The following is a 23,444-nucleotide window of genomic DNA, read 5'->3' as shown; positions in this document are numbered from 1 at the left end:
ATATATGGGTGTGTTTCGTACTTATAAAAAGGTCATTTCTAATATTACGTAACCGATCACGTCAACTTGAGGCGACGTTTCGCATCCGCACGTTCGTAAACTGCAAATGGCGATACACAGTCACCCTTTTAGCGTCTCAGAGTTGAAGGAACACTGATAAAGCTGTCCTTGTTGCCCTCGCAAAACTGACTCGACGTGAATCAGCAGAATTTGATGCGGCAACACTATGAGGCAGAGTAGATCCCAGTGCCAACGTACCAGCCACGCTACCTGTTGCAGTGAAGTCACTTTGCCCCCATTCCGTTGGCCTGTTCCTAGGTGTAACTCTGCGCTATCACCATCGCTGCACCGGAACTGATTAGGCATCCACCTCCATATTTGTCACTAGCTCGAGCCGAACCCATTGGTAAGCGCGACTTCGGAAGAGGATACGCATACATGTCAAGAGGGGCATTGTACTAGTCGCTTAGCGTTGGGGGTCCAGACGAAGCACAATTCATAACCAAATGGATTTACGATGCGGTGCAGAGCTTATCATACATATATAGTGAGCTCTGCGCTCACTGTATAGCCTGGCTATACACAGGCTTCTTGCACCATTTTAAGTTTGCGATACAAAATAGATATACAGTATTAAGTGGACATGAGGATGGATACTGAACTCAAAGCGATATATCGTTATCCTGCCGAAAATTCATTGTGGATTCGTGTGAGAATAAGGCAAGCACTATCCTTGTGATGGATTGCCTGATGAATGAAAGGGATGAGATTATCTCGCCGTGATGATAAAGTTACTACTTTGAAGTGGTGGACACTTGGAGAATGATATGGAAAAAATAGTGATACCAAAACAACAGCCTCGATAAAAATCCTTAGAATACCGGCGCATCGTTCTTATATTTGTATCGAATTTTTTTATCTGCTGTTTCTGTCGAGCAGAATCGACCGAATCGTTGCGCGAGCTAGTAAATTTTGTTGTTTCAATAAAATATGGCGAAAGGCACTGATCCATTTGCTAACGCTTACTCGTTGTTTAAGGCTACATAGAAAATAGATCTCTATTCATTTAACATGCAACCTAGTATACAGTCGTCAATAGAATATTGACCATTATTTATCTGATGTACCCCGATGTGGTGCACTTAATACGAATTAGACTTCAGAAAATATTACGATTATATATAAACCTTATATATAAAGCCTTAACAAAATATCGAAAACAGCATTTTTCCATTTGGTTGCAGATACTTCCGTCTATTCAAGTTGCTAGACTGCCAGTGTTATAACGCTTAGTTCAGCGGCTTAGAGTAAGCTATTCATGAATGACGATGGAACGGAAAAATGGAACGGAGGGACTTTTCCCTTTTATCTTTTATTTATAAAGAAAAACCGTAAGTATCGCCACACAGTAGCTTCTCTGGAGAATTTATGACCCGTTTCTTGCAGGTTCTCACAACGTCCTTGTGAAGGCCGGAAGCTTCCGATCTTTCTGTCTCGTTCTTTTCTTCCTCTATATCTTTCGATTGTGCGACTGTGAAGTAACCAACTCGGTAGCGTTTGCTCCGTATAGCATATATATGGGCTGGCAACTGACGAAGGCGATGCCTGTTCCATTTGCAGATTGGATCAACGGTTACCAGTTGATGCTAACGCTTAGGCTGTGGGCTGCCTATTGCAGCTGTGCAGGCCAACCACAACACCAGCGACAACTGATCCGGATCAGATTTTTTCAAAAAAAAATTCTTTCTCAAACATCGAAAGACGTATAGCGATCAAGAGGCATGTAAGCTGGTAGAAAGACACTGTTATGGGGTAACGGCGACGATGATTTGTCGAAATGTGTTGTACTCCGTGTGGCAACAGTAAGCTCGTTCATTATTTATTTGCAACCAAAAAGATACCATTGTTGTTTTGTTTCAAGCAAGCGACAAGTGTACTGTCAGATATTGATTATCTTGTGATGATTGTTTATAGGAATGTTTCCGGTGTTTGCCATAACCGTCGGCTAGCGATGGTTTGCCATGGAAAATGGGTGTGATTTGTGTCTTTCAAGGTCTAATAAACTAACAAACAGACGACTCAAAGTTTTGTTTTCGTTGTGAAATACATGACATATGTGACGCGAACATCCTTACTGATAGTAATGACTTTCTTGTCATTTCAACATCGGGATGATAATTGGCGTTTTGTCGCGTAGCTTTAGCACTTTTGGTCCAAATTAACGAACGAAAGCTATAGTTTAAAAGAATGTTCAGAAGAAACGATATGTTGAATACGTATGTACCTATATATGCACCAAAACGCGCTGCAAAGCGCAGAAATTTTTAAGGGATAAAACCGTATTTGTGTTAAATTGGTAAAAAAAAAAATTGTTATAAATACCGAACATTCTGAAAATGCCAAAAAAAATTATTCAAAGTATTTAGCGCTCATACATCATGCAATGTCTATGTAACTAAACTTGCAATAAAGTTAGTATCTGTGCGTTCTTTGTTTTGGTTCGCAAGAATTAAAACAGTTCAATCTTCCGACGATAGAACCCATAGACTGACTTGATCATAGCGTCGACTACTGGCACCTATAAATGCACACGGTGTTTTGAAATTCCAGAGAGTTTCGGTCTGCCGTATCCGAAGTGAGACCCAGAAAGAATGTACGCAGGAATTTATAACAAATTACTTTGTTTTGACAGGCTACCGTCTACCATCTGAGCGTGTCCTAGACCGGCGAACGAAAGGCCGTAGGCAGAGAATCGTTAGCGGGACAATCTTCAAACTGCTACTTGCAGCTAACGCTCATTGAGCTGACATAAATGAGCAAACGGGAATGCGCTGCTATGTCTATGGACCTTCGCTACGAGATCTTGTTGGCACCAAGTTTTAAGAAACCCTCTATCCAGTAGATCTATTTTCTGTCTTTACTTTCAATTCAGCCCAGCTGGAAGAAGCGTTGGTTCTGGCCAGTATGAACCGTATGATTCGATTTTGATACGTATATATCACTCTGCAATGAACCATAATTAAATACCTTCGCTTCGGCTAGCCATTAAAAAAATGTGTTCCGATCGAGATTCTAGGCAACAGGACATTTAGATCCTGAACAATTTCTGATACTTGTGTAGCCCTATAGCCATTCAATGGCAGATAGTTTATTGCAAAATATTGATTAATGCATATACTATCCATCGGCTGGGAAATGCATAGGTAGTTTGTCATATCAATTTATAACTCTACCTAGAGTACACTATGCATCATATATAACTGATAGTATCTTTGAAATATAAAAGTCGAAAGCGCTTCTTTTTTTGCTCCCAAAGATAATACCGTGTGACATGGTTGTCTCGTATTCGAACTCAATTGCAGATTCTCAAAATTTACTATGTGCTCTTAATTTTTCATACAGTCAAGCAGCATTATTTTCATACGATAACCTGACGTTTACGTAACGACACGGACATATTTTCTAGCCACGAGCTTCAACCGTGTTGTTTGTTATCTGAGTTTAAAATGAATATAGTTCGTCTATGGCAAACTGATTTCTTGGAATATATGATTTATTCACTTCAATAGTCCAGTAGATTTAGTAAGGCCTTCAGGCAAACTCAGGCCTGGAGCGAAGCTGCTTTGAGAATTTTTCAAGCGAGTTCCTTCACGCAGAACCCCTCTGTTGATAGTCAACCGTCTTCTTTGTCAGTCCTCCACCCCACCCACCCATTCCATTATATTTGCTACTTCAATAGAGACTGAAATCTGCACGCTCCATTTCAGCTGCCTACTGCTGTTTCTGCTACTGAAAGTAACGGGACAGTCATATTTGCTTGGCACGAATTCCACAAAGGCAAACATAAGATATCCGAGTATAGGACACCGGAGTATATGACAGCATCATCTCAAAAGGGATCCGTCGCCTATGACGTGAGCAGAGCGAAGGAGGAGGTCAGAACGGGATTTTACGCTACATTCCTTGAGATTGCTGCCTTTCTGTAAAGCCGACAAGGGCACATGTGCCTGTTCAAACAATGCGCCCTCTTGGGTACGTTTTTCGTCGTCGCTTGTTGCTAGTGGAAAATACATACAATATCTAAGAACAGTACAATTGCTATGACTCGAAACATACAATATGTACAGAGGCAGTTAGCGCGCCTGACGTTGTTGAGTACCGGCAAGCATTCCAGGTAGAAGCTACGAATTGAAGAGTGAGATGAAAACGGTCTTTACTTTACTTTCTTATTTCGCTTTCGGTTTTTGCTTAACACTTATCTACAGCCATGTTCTCTGGCGAATATAGTTGTAGGTAAGAACTATACATATTATTCTAAATACGGTCGGTTCTATTTTACACCATGAATCATTCTTGAAATGTTTCAATAGAGTCTTTTTAACGACATGGGTTGGCGAAACGCAGACCAGCTGTAGATTCGTTTGGTCACATTGTTCTAATAATAGACCTTTGTAAAGTAAAGAGAAAGTGTAAATCTATTTCATATTTATGTGCGTTTGACGCTTTTCGCTTGCCTACTTGGATGACTTTTATACCTAACTAACACGCCATCAAATGTATGAGATTTGAATTGATTTATATTTGGAAAGCATGCTCAGTGTATTGGGCTGGCTTTCGAAAAACGCGTATTCTATTAAATGTTATATCTGCTGAAGGACTTAGTTGTTTATTCAGTGAAGTGCATCGATACCTGCCCATTGAAGGCTGCTTAGGTTTCCTACGACTGAAGATCCATGTGATACGATATAGTGCCGACAGTTTACTTTTAGCGTTTGACAGCCAGCTGATTATAATTCGTCAACAAACGATTGCGGAAATGCGAACGAATACAATAGACACTTACAAACCCTGCTTCCGACTAAGTGTTCATTTCCCAGGTAGTTAGCCATAATTTTGCAAGCAACGTAAAGTATGATTCAATTTTGTATGCTTACAGCTTCTTTTTAACCTCTTCTCTCTCTTTCTAGACTAGCCCGACATAGAAACACGTCTTCATTTCGGTCATTTTGTACTAGCCTATCTCCTCGTTTCGCCCCGCCACCATTTACACGAAATGAATAAACTCAACGTAAACGTTCATATCATGTCCTTCTGGGGTTTCAGCAGCTACGTTCCTTGACACTTACTCGATCTCTGTATTTGAACCACGCCCCTGATATTATCATGTTTCTACCTCTTTTTCTTTCTATTTCTATTTTGAGTTTGGCCTGGACAGCGCTCATCAGCGGCGTTCTGTGGCCGTGTTCAGCAAAAACAATTTCAGGTTAAGTACCTCTCAGTCTAAACTTATTCTACGACTGGCCTCTCCCCGATTGGTTTACGCTAACTCTTCGTTGCCTTCAAAGCCTTTCCTGTCGCTACCTCTACTGGTGCAGCTGGTGTTTCTTCTCAGCCGACGTTGCAGCTGTTATCACCGCCAGTTCATGAAATCTTTGATCTGATCTAAGATTTTATAAAAATCTCCAAGTTCTTTTGCTAAGATTTATTAGCATAAAAATTCGCGGCAAAGCCTCTGCTGAAATCGTTGAAGTTTCGATCTCTAAGTCGGTCCTTGCGCGACTTTGCTTCCCCACAAGGAAGGCTTGCTAGATATATGGATCATATCGTGGCGATAACTGAGACGGACTAAGCACACGTAATTAATTAATTCATTCATTGCCATCGATGAAGCTTTTTCTGCTGCCCTTGGCGCCGTTCTGCACTAAAACTTCAGCGACGACGAAATCGTCTTTGAAGAAGGAACCGGCAGTATTCGCAGCTCCCTAAGGGACCGTTCATCTGAATGAACCTATTCGGAACGGTGCCAGTGACTGAGCGAATACAAAAACCAATCGACTGATTATTTCGTTCTCGAAAAGAAAAAGCGTCGACTCACGGGCTGACGTTGCGACAGAAATGAGATGGGGATTGGCGATGAGAGAAACTAAACGATACTAGAGCTGGTCGACTCGCTGGTATCGTGCATCGAAAAGCGCCCGCCAACCGTGGTGTATTGTATTTACCTGTTCAGCGCACGGCAATACGTGGTGATTCTGATAATGACGTGGGTCTAAAAAAAACTTAATTTATACCTCCAGCCAGTTCTCCTGTCGAAGTCTTTACTGCGTGTGGGAAAATAAGCGAAAATCGTGTAGAGCTAACGGTAATGGTGTTACGTTCGACATCCCTTTGAAGATCTAATTTGTAATGCGGTGATTGCGCGTTTCCAAACTCGCACCGAAAGTATGCGTAAAGCCATATATTGTTTATATATATATATATAAACAATATAAAGCAAGGTAAACTTGTAAGTAGCCAATATGACTACAAACAATGTATTGGAATAGCTTGTTGTGGCTTTCGTCTACGGAAAACTTGGTTTGCCGTATTTTCATAAAAGTACGAGACTGCACGATTTACAGGCGTTTTTGCAAATTTAAGCCAAAAGACTCGCGTCCTAAGCTTCAACCAATTGTATCAACCTATTGCTTTTCGCGGACACACTAACGGCATTAATCCTGCCATTATGATGCATTAGTTGTCGTTGAATAAACATATCCAATTGTATATAGATAAAGAAAGCACGCGTAGGCTGTACATACACATGATCACACAGCTCCGGGACTATTCTCTAGTTTTGCAGAATTGCCCTCACATCTGATTCTTTTTCTGCTTGGAATTTTCCAACCTAATCTTTGTCGCACTCACAGGTAGCTGACACGTGAAGACGGTAACGCTATGCAGATCACAATAAGATAGCTGACTTCCGTATACGCCTGCACGCGGCAGCTCTGTCTCCGACACATGATACACGTCGTGCCGAATTGTCAGCTTAGTAAGAAGTGCATACACAAAACGAAGGCGAAGGGGTATTTCTGACAGCATACAGACAACACCTTTATTGCCGGATTTGACAGGTACGCTGGCCTGTGCTTCGTAAACGACTGTAGTAAGCAAAGACGACTTGCCCTGTTTCCCTCTTCTTTTTCCCTTTGGAATCGTTAACTGTGGGGTATGCTGCGACACTTGATATTCGCACAGGATAGGCCGTAGTTAGTGTGAAACTGTTTATTGCGTTTATACTGTTTTTGAACGAGCGATCTTATTAATCAATTATGTATAACTAAATAGGTAACGTTATCTTGAAAAATAACTTCGTTCGTATCCCTTGACAACTCTAGCTTAGGCGGTATAACAATCAGGGTCGATATATGACTCGTTTCAGCTACGGTGGAAATCGTCATTATAGAACAAGTTACGAAATATTATGTATACGCACTATGGTAGATACACTATTAATTGAATAAGAAATTTCTTGTCGGTCTGTTAACTAAAAATAATTGATTAAATTATTATTCAACTTTGTGTATAATTGCTAAGGCAAAAAAATATAAATGGCAAAATGCATGATTAGGGTTAAACAAATAGTAATTAAGGATCTTTCATAATAAACTACTTACCTATGTTAAGCTTTTCTCGAGATGTAGTACGTGCGGGTGACCTTTAATGAGGACAAATAAATTTCGATTTGATCCGACATTTTCTGTTTTCTGTTTAGTCGCACATAGCGTGAAGGATCGTTGGTCCTATGAGATGTTTGTCAGCTAATGAGGACGTCATCGGTTATGTGCGCTACGATGGCTGCCGCCTCACTCAATATCAACAGGTTAAAACGAAGTCACACGTCAGAGTATACCCAGACTCGTCTACGATGGTCGGCCATTAGTCGCTAGCATCTACGAGATAACACCTAATAAATTAAAACGTTGGGTTTATTTTTTAATCAATACCCTAGCGTATGCCCTCACGTAAAAGTATATTCTCCCTTGTATCTTATTTTCGCTTAGCCAGCCAGCCAGCCAGCACAATGATTATGTGATATACCCTCTGTAAATACTGTTGTATACATGCAATAGTGATTGCATGCACTGGTAACTTTCATTGTACTGAATTGCAAAGGTAATTTAAACTTAGAAGTTCTAAATTTCAATTTAAGGTTTAAGACATACTTTTCTTTTACAAACGAAACGGTCGTATAAGAGATAAAAGCGATGTAGAAATGCGGAAGGATATAGTTAATCTCAAAATTAACTTCATGTAAGTTGACTGCTCACAGCATCGCCTTCCTATAATGCGAATATATTAGAATTCTATAAATAATTTGATTTTGCAATTTAAATATATAACAAGCACGTGACGTTCCACATACATTTTTGCATGCACATACACTTATTAAAATTTAAGTATGTAGCGTCGTGAGGCAGCAACGTAAATCGGCGAGTTCAGTTAACCAACCAAATTGCCTTTTAACAGAATCTAGCAAGATGACTTTGCTAATATTGGATTCATTAGCAAAGAGATAACTACCCGAAAAAAGCCCAAATCTCAGTCAAATAAGTCAGCGTACTTCGTACGTGCGGAAAATCAAAGACAAAAGACAGAAAAAGTGACTAGTACCTGGAAACACGTGGACCAAATTTTACATGTTCCTCTAAATCAGTAGTGAAAAATGCAGAAGGAAAACTTATATTTTAATAAATATTATTGGGATATGATACCCTAGAGTTATTCTATGGCAAAAAAGAAGCAAATGCGAAGAATTATTGGCGCTGATGCTTCTACCATTTCCTCGAAAATTTCATCCTTCAGAGACGTTTTTAATGACATCTTATAAGATGTCAGATATAGGAAAGGGTTTGATTGAAAAAAAAAAACTTCACATTTAATATATCTACGACAGAGTACTGATTTATGATCAGAATAGTATTATTTATTTACATAATTTATATGATTTCGTTGAATTATGCTCTATTGCACATATCGCAAGTTCCGGACCTCAAAAAGCGCAACTAATTTATCTACCCACTTGATATCAGTGTACACATTATGCGTATAATAGTAGATTAGAGTTATACTTACAAATTAGATTTAAGTTAGCTTTTTCAGCTCACAATAAATTCGTAAGCGGGCTTATGCATCCTATATCGTCTTAGTGACTAAAATGAAACTCAGTGAATGATTTGTTCCGAGCACGCTACGGAGACAAGCAAGGATGGCACCTCCACTGACCGTATTAAAGCATGCATCCGCTATCATTCCGCGGTACAACATCGCCAAAGGCTCAGTGCAACTTTCTTTTAAGAACCTAATTACATAAAGAAGCACCGAATTTTCAAATGACTAATGACACGAAAAAAAAAATGGACGGGGCGAAATAGGTAGAATAAATAAAAACGAAGGTCAACGTAAATCAACAACAAGCGTAGATTTTTGGTATCAAAAAAAAAGCATGTGGACGTGCGGATCTCATCACTGAAGGAATACTTCAGACAGCGCATAGAGAATTGACACGGAGATGGGATTCTCTACAGGGTCGTATAACCAAACTTTCTCTAGTCTTGCGGAATTTAAGGTCGTTGCTGAAAAGCGAGATGTGAAGGCGTTCATTTGGGACCATCGCAATAGAAGTATTGTAAAATAATGAGTGCCCTGCCTAAATACTAGCATGTCCGGTGATGAACAAATGATAAAAATGTTAGCTAAATAATTTTGTGCTCTCTTTTTGCAAATGACCTTGAGGTATTCAAAGTTAGGAAAATTCATGCGCCTCAGCAACCGCAAACCGTAAATGACCCCAACAAGTGCCTAGCTCGTTTTCTATATGGTGTTGATAACGATCGGTCAGAGAAAAACCCTGACCAAACAGTTCGGAGACGCTAAAATAATAAGGGAAAATCGATTACGCTACAACGGTCAAAGCTCAAACTATGCACTCGCTTCACGACATTTAGCGCCGATGATTAGGCTTTAGCGATCGAAAATGAAAGCCAAAGTTACAGTGATCTCCAAATGTAACTCAACTGGGGGAAACATAACACAGACTTAGGATTAAAATATTGTAACACAGTACCGCAACGTAGCGGTAAGACGGCTTTAGTTAAAAAAAGCCTTATGAATATAGACGAGAAAAAAACACAATTTAACAGTCTTCAGGCTTACCGGAAAGCCGTTTAAACACATTCACGATGTAGCCGGAAGGGCATTAGATCTGACGAATATAACTTGATGTTCTAAGATGATTTATATAGAAAAACACTGCAGAAAGACCTGCTAACCAGAATTAACTACAGAAATGCGAAAATCACACACACACAGATTCTACTACAGAATACGAACTCAATAGCTGTCCTATAATTATATTAATTTTCGTTCTGCTCGTCGAAGAATGTAGTTGTAGAGTCTGTACGGAATAAATCATATATGTATATAATGTATCTTCAAGGGTTATACGTTCAAAAAATGATCAGCCCTTCTAATGAAACGCCGTTGTTTTAAAGAACTTTAACGTCTGCGTAAACGTATGTATTGCATAGGATACCACAACACGTAGGTATTTCTTGTGTACAGTTGTCTCGGGGGTTTTTCCAAGAAGCTCCAACAGACATGTTGCAAAAGAATCGAGTCAAACTCCGTAGACACTATTTTGGCTCGATACCGCTATCCTGAACTTAATCTGCAACAAACACAGAAGAGGACAAGGTGGCTCGGCTAAGGGGTGTCGGGACGGGAGGTTGTGTCATCAGTGAGATTATTTTGCAGGAAGGAATCGCTCACGGCTTTAGCTCCTGCTTCCGTAGTCGATGATGGTAGAATCAGGACCAGCAGGCTGGCACACTCACAGCATGTTATTGGCCCTTTGGTGTCGCATATCACAGGTTCTAAAGGACGGCCAGCCATTGGCAACGACGAGGTTGAGAAAGAGAAAGCGAGGAAGGACAGGCACGCCTGTTAATTAATATGAACGTGTAGGTATAAGAGCATGGGACGGGTGCCTTCACGGAGGGTGCCATAGCTGCAGGGTAATGAATGAGGTGGAACCGGTCAGAAGAATGCTGAAGATATGCATCGCCTTATTAGAGATATGCACAGTGAAAGCGAAAAATGTTCCGTAAAGTTGAAGAAGAAAATTACTATAGGCTTAGGTTATTAAAATACGGGTACATAAACTAAATTATGATATGAGCATAGAACGAAGTATCAACATACATACACAACGTTTCGATCATCCCAACGATATATACCTCTAACGTGTAATGGGCTAACATTGAATATCGCTGGAACTGCCACTATAAAATATACGGGGGAAACAATCTAAATTTACTCGCAGCCAACCCTCTCTTAGACACGTGCGCTTGAATCGAACTGCCATTCGAGCAACTAGCAACACTGCACACAGGCTGCTAGCATAACGTGTTGGGTTTTCACTCCTGCTTACAAAATTTTTCAGCTTCCGTAAGTAATGCATACGGCATATCAAGCGATGCGCAGAGAGGTCGCGTGTATTCAACGAACTTGAACAATGGGTTCGCACCGTTATGCAATCAGCATCGGTAACTAGTTTGTGGACCGCACGAGCACTGATACAAATTGTTACGAAGAGTATTGCTCCACTGAGTGGCTTATTTCTCGCAACAGTTAATTAAGGTCCAGCAAACTGGGCCAAACACAAGTGACTTCCTTGCCCTCTCACAGAAGCAGAGGCAAGTCGAGCGCATTCCGGCCACGGGCCACGCGTAAGAAGATTTGTGGTTAAGCGTGGCTTTGTCTATGTGTTTTTCTGCCTGTGATGAGAAACATTTTATGCACTGTCTGATTCAATCCGAATACACGAGGTGTTCCGGCAGACAGGAACCGGTCAGTCGATTCTGCGAACAAAAGAATGTATAGACAAACACAGAAGTAGGCTTCAGGTTACTGGCATTCGATCTGAGTGATAGTCAGTACTAGTTCGGCCTTCTAAGCAAGAATAGGTGCACAAATCTCAATGGGATGCATCAGGCGAGGATGAATCGCGGGTTCGATACACTGACGTTATCTGCACGTTTATGTTTGGGGTTTTCCGACTTACTGGCCTTGTGCCTAAGATATCGCAAGACATGTAAAATGATGTTCTCTGATTTGGTAGGCAAGTGAATGCAGAAATAAAACATACCGTAAAAATTCTAAGAAACAAAATAGCTACTAGCCGACTAATTAAGATTCAGCGGAAGACTGCTGTCGCATCGTATCTGGTGTAAAGAGGAGCGCATTGGGCTCACGCAGCCATCTCCGAATCTGTAATTCCAAGATCGACTCGACTCTGTTTCAGAAAACGAGCGTGTCAGACAATTTTTCTATCAATCCGCACTTTTCACTAATATCCGAAGCAGTATGCGTTTCTCTAAAATGGTAACTTCTTTTCAAACACCTTACAGTAACTTTCGGACGCGTTTATTTTACGTTAAGGCTCTCGATGGTGCTGCTACGGCGAATTATGCAACTCGTTCAAAGCTTACAATGCCGCTTTCGTTCTGGAGAATCCTGTAAACGAAGAACATCATCTTGTATTAATAGAAACTCTCTCCCTTAATTTCATATTAGATACTGACATATTTTTGAGTGTTTCGATCCTTATACAAATATATTTAATACCGTACATTCTCAGCACTAACGAATGGCACTGAGGTCTTTTTATTAATTCTCCGTAAAAGTTGTTCTATCCGATTTTTCTTCATTGTCAAAGCTAGTAGAAAACCATATTTACCCCCATTAAATATTATATCTAAGTTAGCTAGCATATTTGATCCGATGCCTGTACCGTATAACACCGTTGGAAAGAAATTATAATAAATGCTTTTGCTGAATATATCTAAAAGGATATTAAAAACATCTAATAAAAACGTCTTCGATATCGTCACGGATTTGTGTTACGCGCTATCCAATACCTACAAGGCAACACAAGTTTGCACTCAGGCTGTGTGTAAATAAAAATCACAGTTTATACGTCTAGCAGAGTTTCCAACAGTGCAAAACACACTTTCCAGCCTTCTCTCACCAGTTGCTCCGTAGTTCTTGCTATTGGCGAAGGCATGTACATAAGTACAGTACGGATTGAAGGGTAATGAATCTGTCGTACATATTATAATATATGTACAATGTGCTCAGCTGTAGAAGGTTCGATCTGTAGTGGTAAGATGAAAGTAGATAAGTACACTCGTCACGGTCCCTTCTGTAGAAGCAGAGAAAATTCTTAATCATTGTCTACATTTAGATGTTGAAATTTCATCTGTTGTATCTAGTTGGCTTACGAATATAGCAGTAACATTTAGCAATTATTGGTTTGCCTACTTAATTTCTTAAACGTGAATCTGTAGTTCATTTTGGCTGCTATCAGCAGCTGATGGTTAAATCGTGCGTTAATCTGTACGGTAGGGAATAACACGGGAAATGTACAACATCTGGTCGTTTTTTCCTACGAATAACTAAATTCGTTACCTTACTCATTGATATTTTGCAAAGCACACTGGTCCGATACCTTTTCAATTAGAATTTAAAGCGAGCTCACCCGTTTGGCTTGAACCTGTGTTTTGAAAACACACGCGATACCAGTCATTTTACCGTCCTACTGCATTATTCCTTTCAGAGCGTCGCAGCTATCGTTATGTGATCCCCTTTAGGGTTTCCTTGTTTTGGTTCATCCATCAGCCGTTCAATTAAAGCTCTGAATTGTTTATGCCGCTCCGTTACGTTATTTCGATCACTCGGTTATTCTGACTCAGATATTTCTACATAGAATATTGATATCCTTTAAAAATACCTAATCGCTTTCTGAAGAAAACATCGTATTTGACCTCATAGGGAAGAACAAGTAAATACATTTCGATATATTCTTAAAAATCCAAATCTGTGCCAACTATAAAAGTTTTTTCCACATCTTGCGCAGAATGCACACGTTTGACAAATCTTTTCTCGTACTTCTTTCTCTTTTGTATAGGAAAAAAGATTCCTATAACTAAACAACTAAAGACGCTTTCCTAATTAATTGGTGGGTTATGGCAATCAATCAAGTATTCGCAAGCGATGTTTGAACGTGAACAACATATTTGGTCTGGCATGGTACATTAGTTAGAGGATTCTGGTTGGCTATTGCAATGCCGTCGCGACATTGACGTACGTTTTGTGCGTCTCATCCAGCCCTTTACTTCCGCTAGGCTGGAACTTTTTTTTACAAGTAACTATCAAGTTGGTTAACGTCAGTAACAGCACTCCAGGAGGACGAGTAGGCCAGCAAAACTAATAGGACCATAGTAGCCCACAGTGTACGACCATTCAACTAGCACCATTACGTTCGTAGTTTTTGCATTTCGTGGCGACTGATAGATGTGCAAAAAGGGGGGTGGGGTAAAGACCGAACGCTGATGCATTGCCATGTTAGATGCTCTAACAAGAGGAACAAAAGATCTTGCTGATTTTTTTCTCTATCAGTAACCTTGCTAGGTTAAGAACAATTATAGCAGACGCTTTACGGGCAAGCACGTTTTCACTGCTAGGTCAGCGGCTGATGAGGCGCCAAAACAAACAACATGTTTGATTTTGTACCGATATTATATAAGCAATGCTTATGAGATCGTTCTGTTCGATTAGTATTTAAAAAATGTCAATAAATGTATGTCATCTAATGTTGCAATAAAAGCTGGATAATGTTGTACGGTATATGTATATGATGGTCTATTTAAATAAATAGCTAAATTGCTGTTCGATAATAAACAGGGTGGTAGGGAACCTACTATCTGAAACGTATAGGCATATACGGGTCTATCTTGCTTGGCACTAACTGTTCATAATCGTTACTTAAAGCACGCTCGGTATGGAAGGACTCAAATTTTACGTTACATTATACCTTCTTATATACTAACTAACAAATGCATCCATTTCTTTCTAATTTTGTAATTGTATCGGTGACCTACTATCGGTGCTGCGTGTTGGACCCGTTAATTGAAATATCTTTCAGTAAGTGCTACATATAGTTACGGAATACACTTAGGCCAGTCTTAATACTCGTGTGACTAGTGTTTTGCTTAGCCAACAAGTTTGCTGGCTTTAAGCCGTGCGCTGAACTGGTGTGCTCAGCTGGTTACTCTATCGAATGAGCAGCAAAATCGTTATCATCTCCAGTAGAAATCGAAAGATTACCGCAAATTCAGCGGAACGTGACCCAGTTTCGCTACCAAACCGCGTTTGCTTGTTTGTTTATCACAGTAGCTTTGCTGCTGCCGGCTGGCGGGTTTATCTCTTTCTACGTTGTTATGGTGTTATCATGTTCTGGGTTCTTAACAGGGAATTCTGTGAGGTCCACGGCAATGAAACTCCAACATCGAGATTGTTTGCGTTGCTCCGCGGATGGAAAAGTTTCAACCCGTTTTTTCTTGTCTTTCACCACAATAATAACAGGAACCCCGCGATCCTACGAGCGAGGAACGTGAACGCCAAGATTACTTCTCGCTTTCTTTTCCTCTGTTTTGTCGTGCAGGCCCCCAGTCAAATTGAAGCCTCATCCGTGGAATGCCTTGGGCGTTCCGCTCTTGAAATGTGATCATCATCGATAATATAAAAAAGATAGACGATGCAAGTTAACTGGATGTGTGAAAAGAATGTTTTTAGTCAAATGATACAACCGGTTTCATGATACTGCGTGTATACTTTAAAGCTTTATTTAAATAATGAACTCAATTTGTACGTGTAGGAAAATTGTACTAATAAGCTGTCCCGCCAGTTTGGACAGTCTACTTGGTGATAGCGGGGCGGAAACGTGGATGTCATAATCGGCTACTTCTCGATGCGCGAACTTTTGAAGTTTTATCAAAATCTGCGTTTATCTAAACGTTAGGCAACAAATAAACGTGTTCAAGATCAAATGTGTGTCTCTTTACGAAAGTTATCCGATTGTAATAGTATATATATTACTTTGGAAACGCATTTTATTTTTTCTAAATGCAGTTTATACATTACTATTTAACTTAAAACTGGGTTAGGTCTATGTTTCAAATGGCGATGAACTTCTGTGTTCTTATCATAAGAAAATTAAATCCCTCATGTGTTAGAAAAATTTGTCTGATCACTTCGCTCCAGATAGCTTTCGCTGCTTATAGTTTTATGGTAGTGATATCCGTCGCAGCTGCTAGGTTCTCAAGATAGTAATTCTTAAATCGGTTTAAAGTCTAATTAATTTCTTTTGTTTGGATTACCCGCCTTACAATTTTATTAAGTTTTTTTATTCGTTTATATGAATCGTTATGTCGAAATATACCCATCTGAACGTTATGTATTTTCGTCGAAATATCTACTAGCAGCTCGTTTGCATCGGATTCCATTTAGAAATCCGGACTTTAGATGCGAACTCTTTTTTTGCCCCTAAATTATTGTCGGGGGACGCTAGTGACTCATAAATTTAAAAATATGAGATGCTCTTTAATTATTTCTATGTTTCACATTTTGTTTAGGTTTCTGTGTGGTGTTGTAAAAAAACAAAAACTTTAATTAATTTAATAAATTAAGAATTAACTGGTAATAACGATTCAGATAGCAGAAAGTACCACGTCGTAGTGAACTCTACTGAGGAATCTGCGAGCGAATTTACAATAAAACAACACGTATTTGTATAACTATCGCTGGGTACTTAATACTTACCGTTGAACCTTCAAATTTGCCACACGTGTCCTGCGCCATCGATTAGGTGTGACGCCATATTCTATTTATTATTACGCTTATTTGATTTTTTAGCTTATTATGCTTAATTTCGATGCTAGGATTACATTGTAAGCTTATAATTGATCAAGTACAGCCGTTTGAGAAAAGTTGTCTTTGGATGTAACTAAATTCTAATACTCTCGCGGAAAGGTATTCAAGTGTATCTGGCAACGCTAGCACATAGTAAAATTTAAAACTTAATTTGGTTCAGCTCATTGACCATTCTTATATAGTTGAAATGATCAGAAATCAGACTAAGCTCGTATGTTGTGACTACCTACTATCACTAGAATAGATCGAAATCACTACCCGGAGGCGATAGATACTTACGAAAACAAACACGAAAATAGAAAGGGGACCTTGCTAAGTGTATTTCAAAGTACAAACAATCGGAACCCTATCGATCGATTATTGACACGTGTTTAGCATCAGCATCTGCGCTCTCTAGCCCTTCAAACAGCTGAGAAGCTGTACGGATCATTGTATGTTCGCGTCATAAGGGCCGTTAAAACAAGTATCGGTATCAACCGGCCGGCGGATCCCATGATGGGATCCTGGCCAAGGAGGAACAGGGCCGGCATGCGCGCGCTGCTTCTCTGACGCTGAATTCGTAGAGCAAGCCTTAGCGTTGGATCAGCGCCTTTTCTATCGGACCAGACCTTGCGTGCATGAGCAGAACTAATAACAAGGTGAGGAAAAAGCCTTCGTGTGGAGACAGCGGGTCTACCAGTGCACCAGGTTGCCTGTTACTAAATAGGACAGAAGGTTTTTGTTTGCCTTGTGCAACGCGAGCAAAGCAAGGCAAAGACTGTGTCTAAGGCAGAAGGGGAAGCTTCATGCGGGTGACGACTCGAATGGCGGAAGGTGCACGGGACATTGCGAACGGAAAGACAAGATACGGAGAGGGATAAAAAGAGAAGCCGGGTTGACAAATCGGGTGTTTAAGCAGTGAGCGTTCTGTGTTAGCAAGCAACTGGGCGGCCGAAAGGCTTGAGGCGGCTTGGAGTTTGCTTGGCTCACTGCCTGCAGCAGGCTCAAGCTCCCATTGACGGAGAGAGGGGAATTAGGGAGTTTCATACTGCCGGAGGGTTCTACAAGGATCCTGCACGTTGAGATTCTGAGTGTTCGAGCCACGCACCGACTAACCAAAAGACAGCCAATATGAGTGGGGCTGGACTGGTTTTACTCTTATACACAACAGTCCCAATGCTCTTGACGCTTTTTTATCCCAGCCAACCTAATTGGGGCCTACATGCATTTTTCCGTTGCTTTCACTTTTGCACTCCGTAAAAGCTTAGCTCTTTCCCTTCTATCTGTCATAAGCTGCTGGTTTTACATACGTTTAAAAGGACAAAACGAACCACCAACGAACGAACATTCGTTCGCAGGCTCACTCGCTAGGGACAAGCCTCTTTTCTCTGTCTGCCTCTCACTAAATTCTAATTGAGTAGCTTGCTGTGCCGAACACCCTGCTCAACAACGGTATAGTGGCTGTGGCGGGTCAGGAAAGCTGTGTAATTGGGTTACACGACTATACGCCATGGTTCGGCGTTACCGCTGCACTCGTTGTGGCTGCCAGCGGTTACCGCTGCTTTCGTTCATCTGCCTACGTACTGCTACTGGCTTCTTCGACGATATCCGCTTGTAGGGTAGACTTGTTCTCAAGCGAGTGATTGAAACTGCTAGGTTGGTGTAGACGCACGAAATAGTGATGCACAGAACGGACGACGGTGGTGAAAATGACGATTTGTCAACCTCAGTTTCTCTGCTCCTATCCTAGCATCTTAACCTATGACTTAAACAATCGAGTTAGATCGTAGATTTCGTTGACGTACCCGTATAAGCTTGCGAACTACAGTTTATGGGCTTATAACAGGCTTATGGAAAGCATAGGAAAAGCGGTACGCTAGATATAGTGAAAAGGTATGGCAATATAACGCGAATTGGAGGGATCCAGAGCAGAAGGTTTTTCTGGGAAAAACACTGTGCATATAACCTGTCTTTTGCAGGCTAGATACTGTGGAAGGTGATTCAACAGGAGAACACAATAGTTACTAATAGTAATACCAAGAAATAGTTCACTTGTCTGAGCTGATGGCGTTCATGAATGTTTGTGGAAGTGAGTACCAAGTAAGTGCATCGTACTGTGACAGCTGAATGAATCTGTAAGAATTATTTTTCATACTTCTAAGGCCAGCTTTGAAAACAAGAATTGGATAGAGACTTATAGCGCGTCTCTTACGAAGTGTGCATTTTTACTGCGCAAACGATGGAACTTAACGGGCATGGATTTCGAATTGCCCCCAACGCGGGAAAAAAGTCGCTTCTGTGTAGAACAACCCATAGCATAACCCGATGCTAAATCAAAAGATTCTATCATGTTATGCGTACATAATTCAGTTTCCGAGATAACCGTCTCGATACGGCGTAATTCAGTGAAATCTGCCTAAGTTATGGCTCCGACGGGTCCGTTTTGACCTTGAACACTTTTTCCGATAGAATTATTAAGCATTGCATTGCTGTTGCTGATGTACTGTATCCACGTGGCAAAAGAATTTTACGCAGATCAATATAACAGTCATCCAGAGTTGACTCGAAGCTTGATATACATAGACGCCTAAATTTGTCTAGAGGTGTGCAAGTGCCAGAAACTTGAACTTTGGCCAGGTGTTGAAATTACATGACGCGGAAAAAAATCAATATTGACTTAGCTTTTACGGCAAACACAAACAATAGCCAGACTGCCTATTTGCATGTTTATACATATCACATGCGAAAATGCGTTTTAGAATCTATGGGAAACACGAGTATTAGCTAGTTAATTTTCGCAGAGGATTTCTGGATTATACTTGATAGAAAAAAATGTAAAAGGTTGAAACACAAATTGTATCCATCAAGTTCCTAATTATTATGAACGATGTGATACGCTGTTAAATCTAAAATCAGAGCACAGATTACGAATACACATGCCGCGTTTTTTAGGCGCGAGGTTTATTTCTCTAGCCTCCATCCGTATATCCCTCTTGTGTTCCAATTTTGCTTCTATGACAAATAAATCGGTGCGATTCCGTCAAAATTCTCGACTGCTTGATGATTTAGTCGTGTCGCATGAACCTATCCCTAAGAGCCAGAGTATGCAGATATAATGTCACCTATTTTATCCGTCCCCGTTCTTTTTCTCCGTTCTACATAGAAAGCTGTTAACCTCTCTGTCATGTCATTAAGAGTGAGACCTTTCTGAGTCTTGTCGTCGCGTGCTCTTGAAAGATATGCAAATTTTACGGAAGTTCCTAAAACCTGTCAGGGATTCTTCCTATCAAAGTGAGACGAACACTTTAACATCTGTCGGTTTCGCTTGTTCGTATTATAATGCAATCTAATGACGCAGCCTTCTCCGGAGTGTTCAGTCGTCGCCCCCTGGGAAAATACAGTCCAGTACATTCCTCTAATGAGAACTCCAGAGGTGGTAATGACTTGCCAGTGATATTTGCGCGGATGATGTAAAAACGATGCTTTGCCAAAGCAAAATACTCGTTAAAAAGGCTGGCGGGTTTAGACAGCAGTGCGCTGCAGGACGTCGGCCGCGCTGACCTCGCGCGGGCATGGGGAGCAACTAGCGCTTGTTCCAGCAAATAGATGAAAGCACAAGTTTTGCTTTTGTCACGCCGTTCGTACGAGGCCTAACTACAGAACTACTGTGTATTAGCTGAAGCGGCGCAATAATGTTATATGGACACATATGAGAAAAACAGAGGTGGACCGTGCCGAAAACGGCTAAATACGTAACAACTTTCATAAATTTACATGTGTTCCCGGCGTCACGCGCTTACGTGAAAAATCGAGCTGGCATACAATGAAGTGAGTTAGAAAATCTACAGATCGCGTCTGATATCGCAGTTCACTGAGTATAAGCCTTTGTATTACGGTTGTCTATGATATGAACAAAACTTTGCGATCTCTGTGAGCACACCTGTCTACGTTGTTTACAGTAAGAAAGATTTATTCTTAAATAACATAATGATCATCTAAACTGTATCTGTGACAGCCATGAAACTTGACTATAATAGTTTTACGGTAGCTATAGAGTTCGCTGGATCAAGGTGCCGCTGTAATAAAAACATGCATACGTGCATGCAGCAAGACAGAGATACTACTTGGCACAAACCGCTCCAGTCTCAAACTAAGACATTGGGCAAAATATTGAATTAGTTCAAGTTCCATGGGTTTGTGTAGTGGTATCTAGTTCTTCTGCTGAGTTCTTCACATAGTTAAAATGCTGACTATAATGATAGTTAAAACCAGGAACTGTGGTATAATTCACTACTGCTCATCAGGACCATAGTAGGGCTACAGCAGATCTAGAGACAAGGACGCATTGATATCCCGTTCTCAGATTAAAGGCAATCGATCGTATTAGAATAAAATCACTATGCTTAAGGCCGTTCACTGGCAATTCACTGTCTGGTATGGCCTATATGTTAATTAGCGATACGCGATATTTTTGCTGTTCCTGATTTTTGGCAAGAAATAGGCTTCGTTTAGCCGCATGCCTATAAGTTCAAAACGTTTTCAAAGATTAATACAACTGTTCCCCTTGGTATATTCGCGTTTACTTTTGGGAGGATTTGTATCTCAGTCCTCCGCTCCCACAAGATACACGGATTTTCTCATGTCGCCTTCTTGAACTGCAGACACCGATAAACGATTAGATGATTGACACTTTTGACCATCTTGTTCATAAGACACAAAATCCGCTCAGCTGAACTGCCACGAGCCCTTCAAGAAACTTAATGCGTTGGAAGACGTCTTTGAGATTAAGGCCCGGTCGACTCGAGCTTGCGAGCATACGAGACGCTTTCCTCTCGTTATCTCTTTCAGTTTCCAGATTACAAATTGCAAGCCTGGGGTGACTGATCGTAGAGATACGATAGATTGGGCTTTAGTTTATATGTAAACGGTATTTTCGGAAAGTACGATCTTTTCGGTGACCTTCATCCTGTCAGAATCGATTTTTGTACGTGAAAAGTTAAAGCGTTAACGACGGGGACGAAGTTAGGGGAGTGGTAAGAGATTATAAAAATTATTTTGGCAAAGTTAATTACTACATTATATTATGAAGATTTACGAATATTAGTGGGAAAGTGTAGGGAGAAAAAGTGGACTGATAATTCTATGCAATATTGCGCAGGAAATCAGTGTCAACAACTTTTAGGCAAAGAATAAATACGACATATCGGCGCATATATATGACGATCAAAATCATTGTCTTTGTTACCTGCAGATAAAGGTAAAACACAACTTGTAACATCACGTAATTTCTATATCTAGATATGTTTCAATTCATCTCGTTTTAGCATTTATGAAAATATAGCATCTTCAATCCTTTTTGCATCATTACATGTTCGATATATCACGAATGTGTCAGCGTTTGCCGTCAGAAGGCTGGTATAGATCGTTTCACTCGAACGCCCACTGAACAAAACAATGTTTCTAATCTCCTTCGACACTTCAATCACCTATTCATTTTATTCCGGTTCGAGTTATTTTTACAATCAATGTTTCGGCGATATTTTGTTACGGAATAATCCAAACATCCCGTCACCGTTGCTTTACCACCAACATTACCCCTTCATCATATCTCCTCTCAGATCCATAGTTATTCTAGCTCTACACGTTGAACAACGTCGCGGTTCCCGTTCTACCTAAGCTTGCGGCACTCGATGCGTTAGCACCATAGCTACACTGTTCGTACAAGCGACGGGTTTGTTCGTTTGAATAACTATCTATATTTACTATAGAGAGCTTCATTTTGTTAATAATACAGTGAGAGTGTGTTTTTTCTTTTTCCTTTGTAAAAGCACATATTGTTTCGGTCGCCTCGTTTGTCAGGTGCCAGTTGTCAGGAGCAGGGTAGATACTTGTGTTCATATAAAGTCTACGGCTGTGCACAGGTCGATATGATTCGTCAAAATGTTCTCCCGCTCCATTATGAATAAGATAGGTTTAAAGATTTTTCTCTTTGACAAATTTTTTGCATTAGAAATAATCGATATAGTTAGTTGCTGGTCTGGGGGATTGTGGATCACTGTCACGGATAGTGGTGGATGGAAATATCAAGTGTATAATGCCGATTTATATTTTAATATTTGGCTAGGGTGCTGGCTGATGAAGCAAATGGTAGCATAGCCCTGGGCTACCAAGTAAAAATTCGACTTTTATCCAGGTCAGCCCTAATTTAAAGTTTTTAACAATATCATGTAAAAAAAAAGTCAAATGAAATAGCGAAGCGTCCAATATCCCTTAAATCCAAGGTACAGTCCGTTTCGAACGCCGCGAGGCAGGCTAGAACTAGTGACCACACATTAGACTGGAGGGTAACATAGAGGTTCGAGCAACTTTCGGGCAGTCTACTTCATAATAGAGCTAATTGAAATCAGGCCGTTAAAGTGGACTGGTGTTGCGCTGGTTTCTTCCGTGCGCTTACTGAACATTAAATGAAAATGCTAACATTTCTACATCGATGACCCAGCATTTAACCAAGAACTACTTCCATTTTGAAACATTATTTTCAATTAAAGCGACATATATATATATACTACGTTCAATAACTTTTAGCAGATTGAGCTCAAAGACTGTGCATTGGATAGCAGCGCAGTATTCATATACTATCGTATTGAATCTTCAATAATGAAATTTTTATTAATTCAATGTTTCACAATGGTTCTTTTGTTGTCTACGTTCGCGTATAGACCTGCATTATATTCGAGAAACGCGCAATCTTATAGGTAACTTGAACGTTATTTTCATTATTATCTTTCTTCTTTTATTATCTTCTTTTATTATCTAACCCATAATTTGAAAGAACCCATAATCTAGAAGAAGTTATTTAAAGGTTAGCA

General features: G+C 40.3%; 3 long non-coding RNA genes across 6 annotated transcripts in view; 2 read left to right on the top strand and 1 right to left on the bottom strand.

Moving 5' to 3' along the window:
* Positions 1 to 7,675, top strand: part of LOC111255021 (uncharacterized) — a 9,364-nt gene extending 1,689 nt beyond the window's left edge. Inside the window, exons 2-6 of one of the 2 annotated variants that reach the window (XR_015317543.1) lie at positions 1,245 to 1,391; positions 1,621 to 1,862; positions 2,693 to 2,865; positions 3,768 to 6,896; positions 7,538 to 7,675. This is a non-coding gene — a long non-coding RNA (uncharacterized LOC111255021). Of the gene's footprint in view, positions 1 to 1,244; positions 1,392 to 1,620; positions 1,863 to 2,692; positions 2,866 to 3,767; positions 6,897 to 7,537 lie in introns of those variants that run through there. The other variant, XR_015317542.1, reaches the window with a different exon arrangement.
* A 1,025-nt stretch (positions 7,676 to 8,700) lies between these two features.
* On the bottom strand, positions 8,701 to 14,509 carry LOC111255022 (uncharacterized). 3 transcript variants are annotated; one of them, XR_015317538.1, is made up of 4 exons: positions 13,973 to 14,502; positions 13,364 to 13,519; positions 12,854 to 13,027; positions 8,701 to 12,339 (listed from the first exon to the last, which is right to left on the bottom strand). It is a non-coding gene; the product is annotated as an uncharacterized LOC111255022 (long non-coding RNA). The 3 variants fall into 3 exon arrangements; XR_015317539.1 differs by having other exon boundaries at positions 12,854 to 12,979; positions 13,364 to 14,509; XR_002675327.2 differs by having other exon boundaries at positions 13,364 to 14,496.
* Positions 14,476 to 15,713, top strand: LOC147754422 (uncharacterized). The gene is made up of 2 exons (XR_015317541.1): positions 14,476 to 14,808; positions 15,136 to 15,713. It is a non-coding gene; the product is annotated as an uncharacterized LOC147754422 (long non-coding RNA).
* Positions 15,714 to 23,444: the final 7,731 nt, after the last annotated feature.

This window comes from Varroa destructor, unplaced genomic scaffold, assembly GCF_002443255.2.
Source record: "Varroa destructor unplaced genomic scaffold, Vdes_3.0 BEIS01000007.1, whole genome shotgun sequence".
NCBI classification, from domain to species: Eukaryota; Metazoa; Arthropoda; class Arachnida; order Mesostigmata; family Varroidae; genus Varroa; species Varroa destructor.
This window is presented reverse-complemented; position numbering and strand designations above follow the sequence as displayed.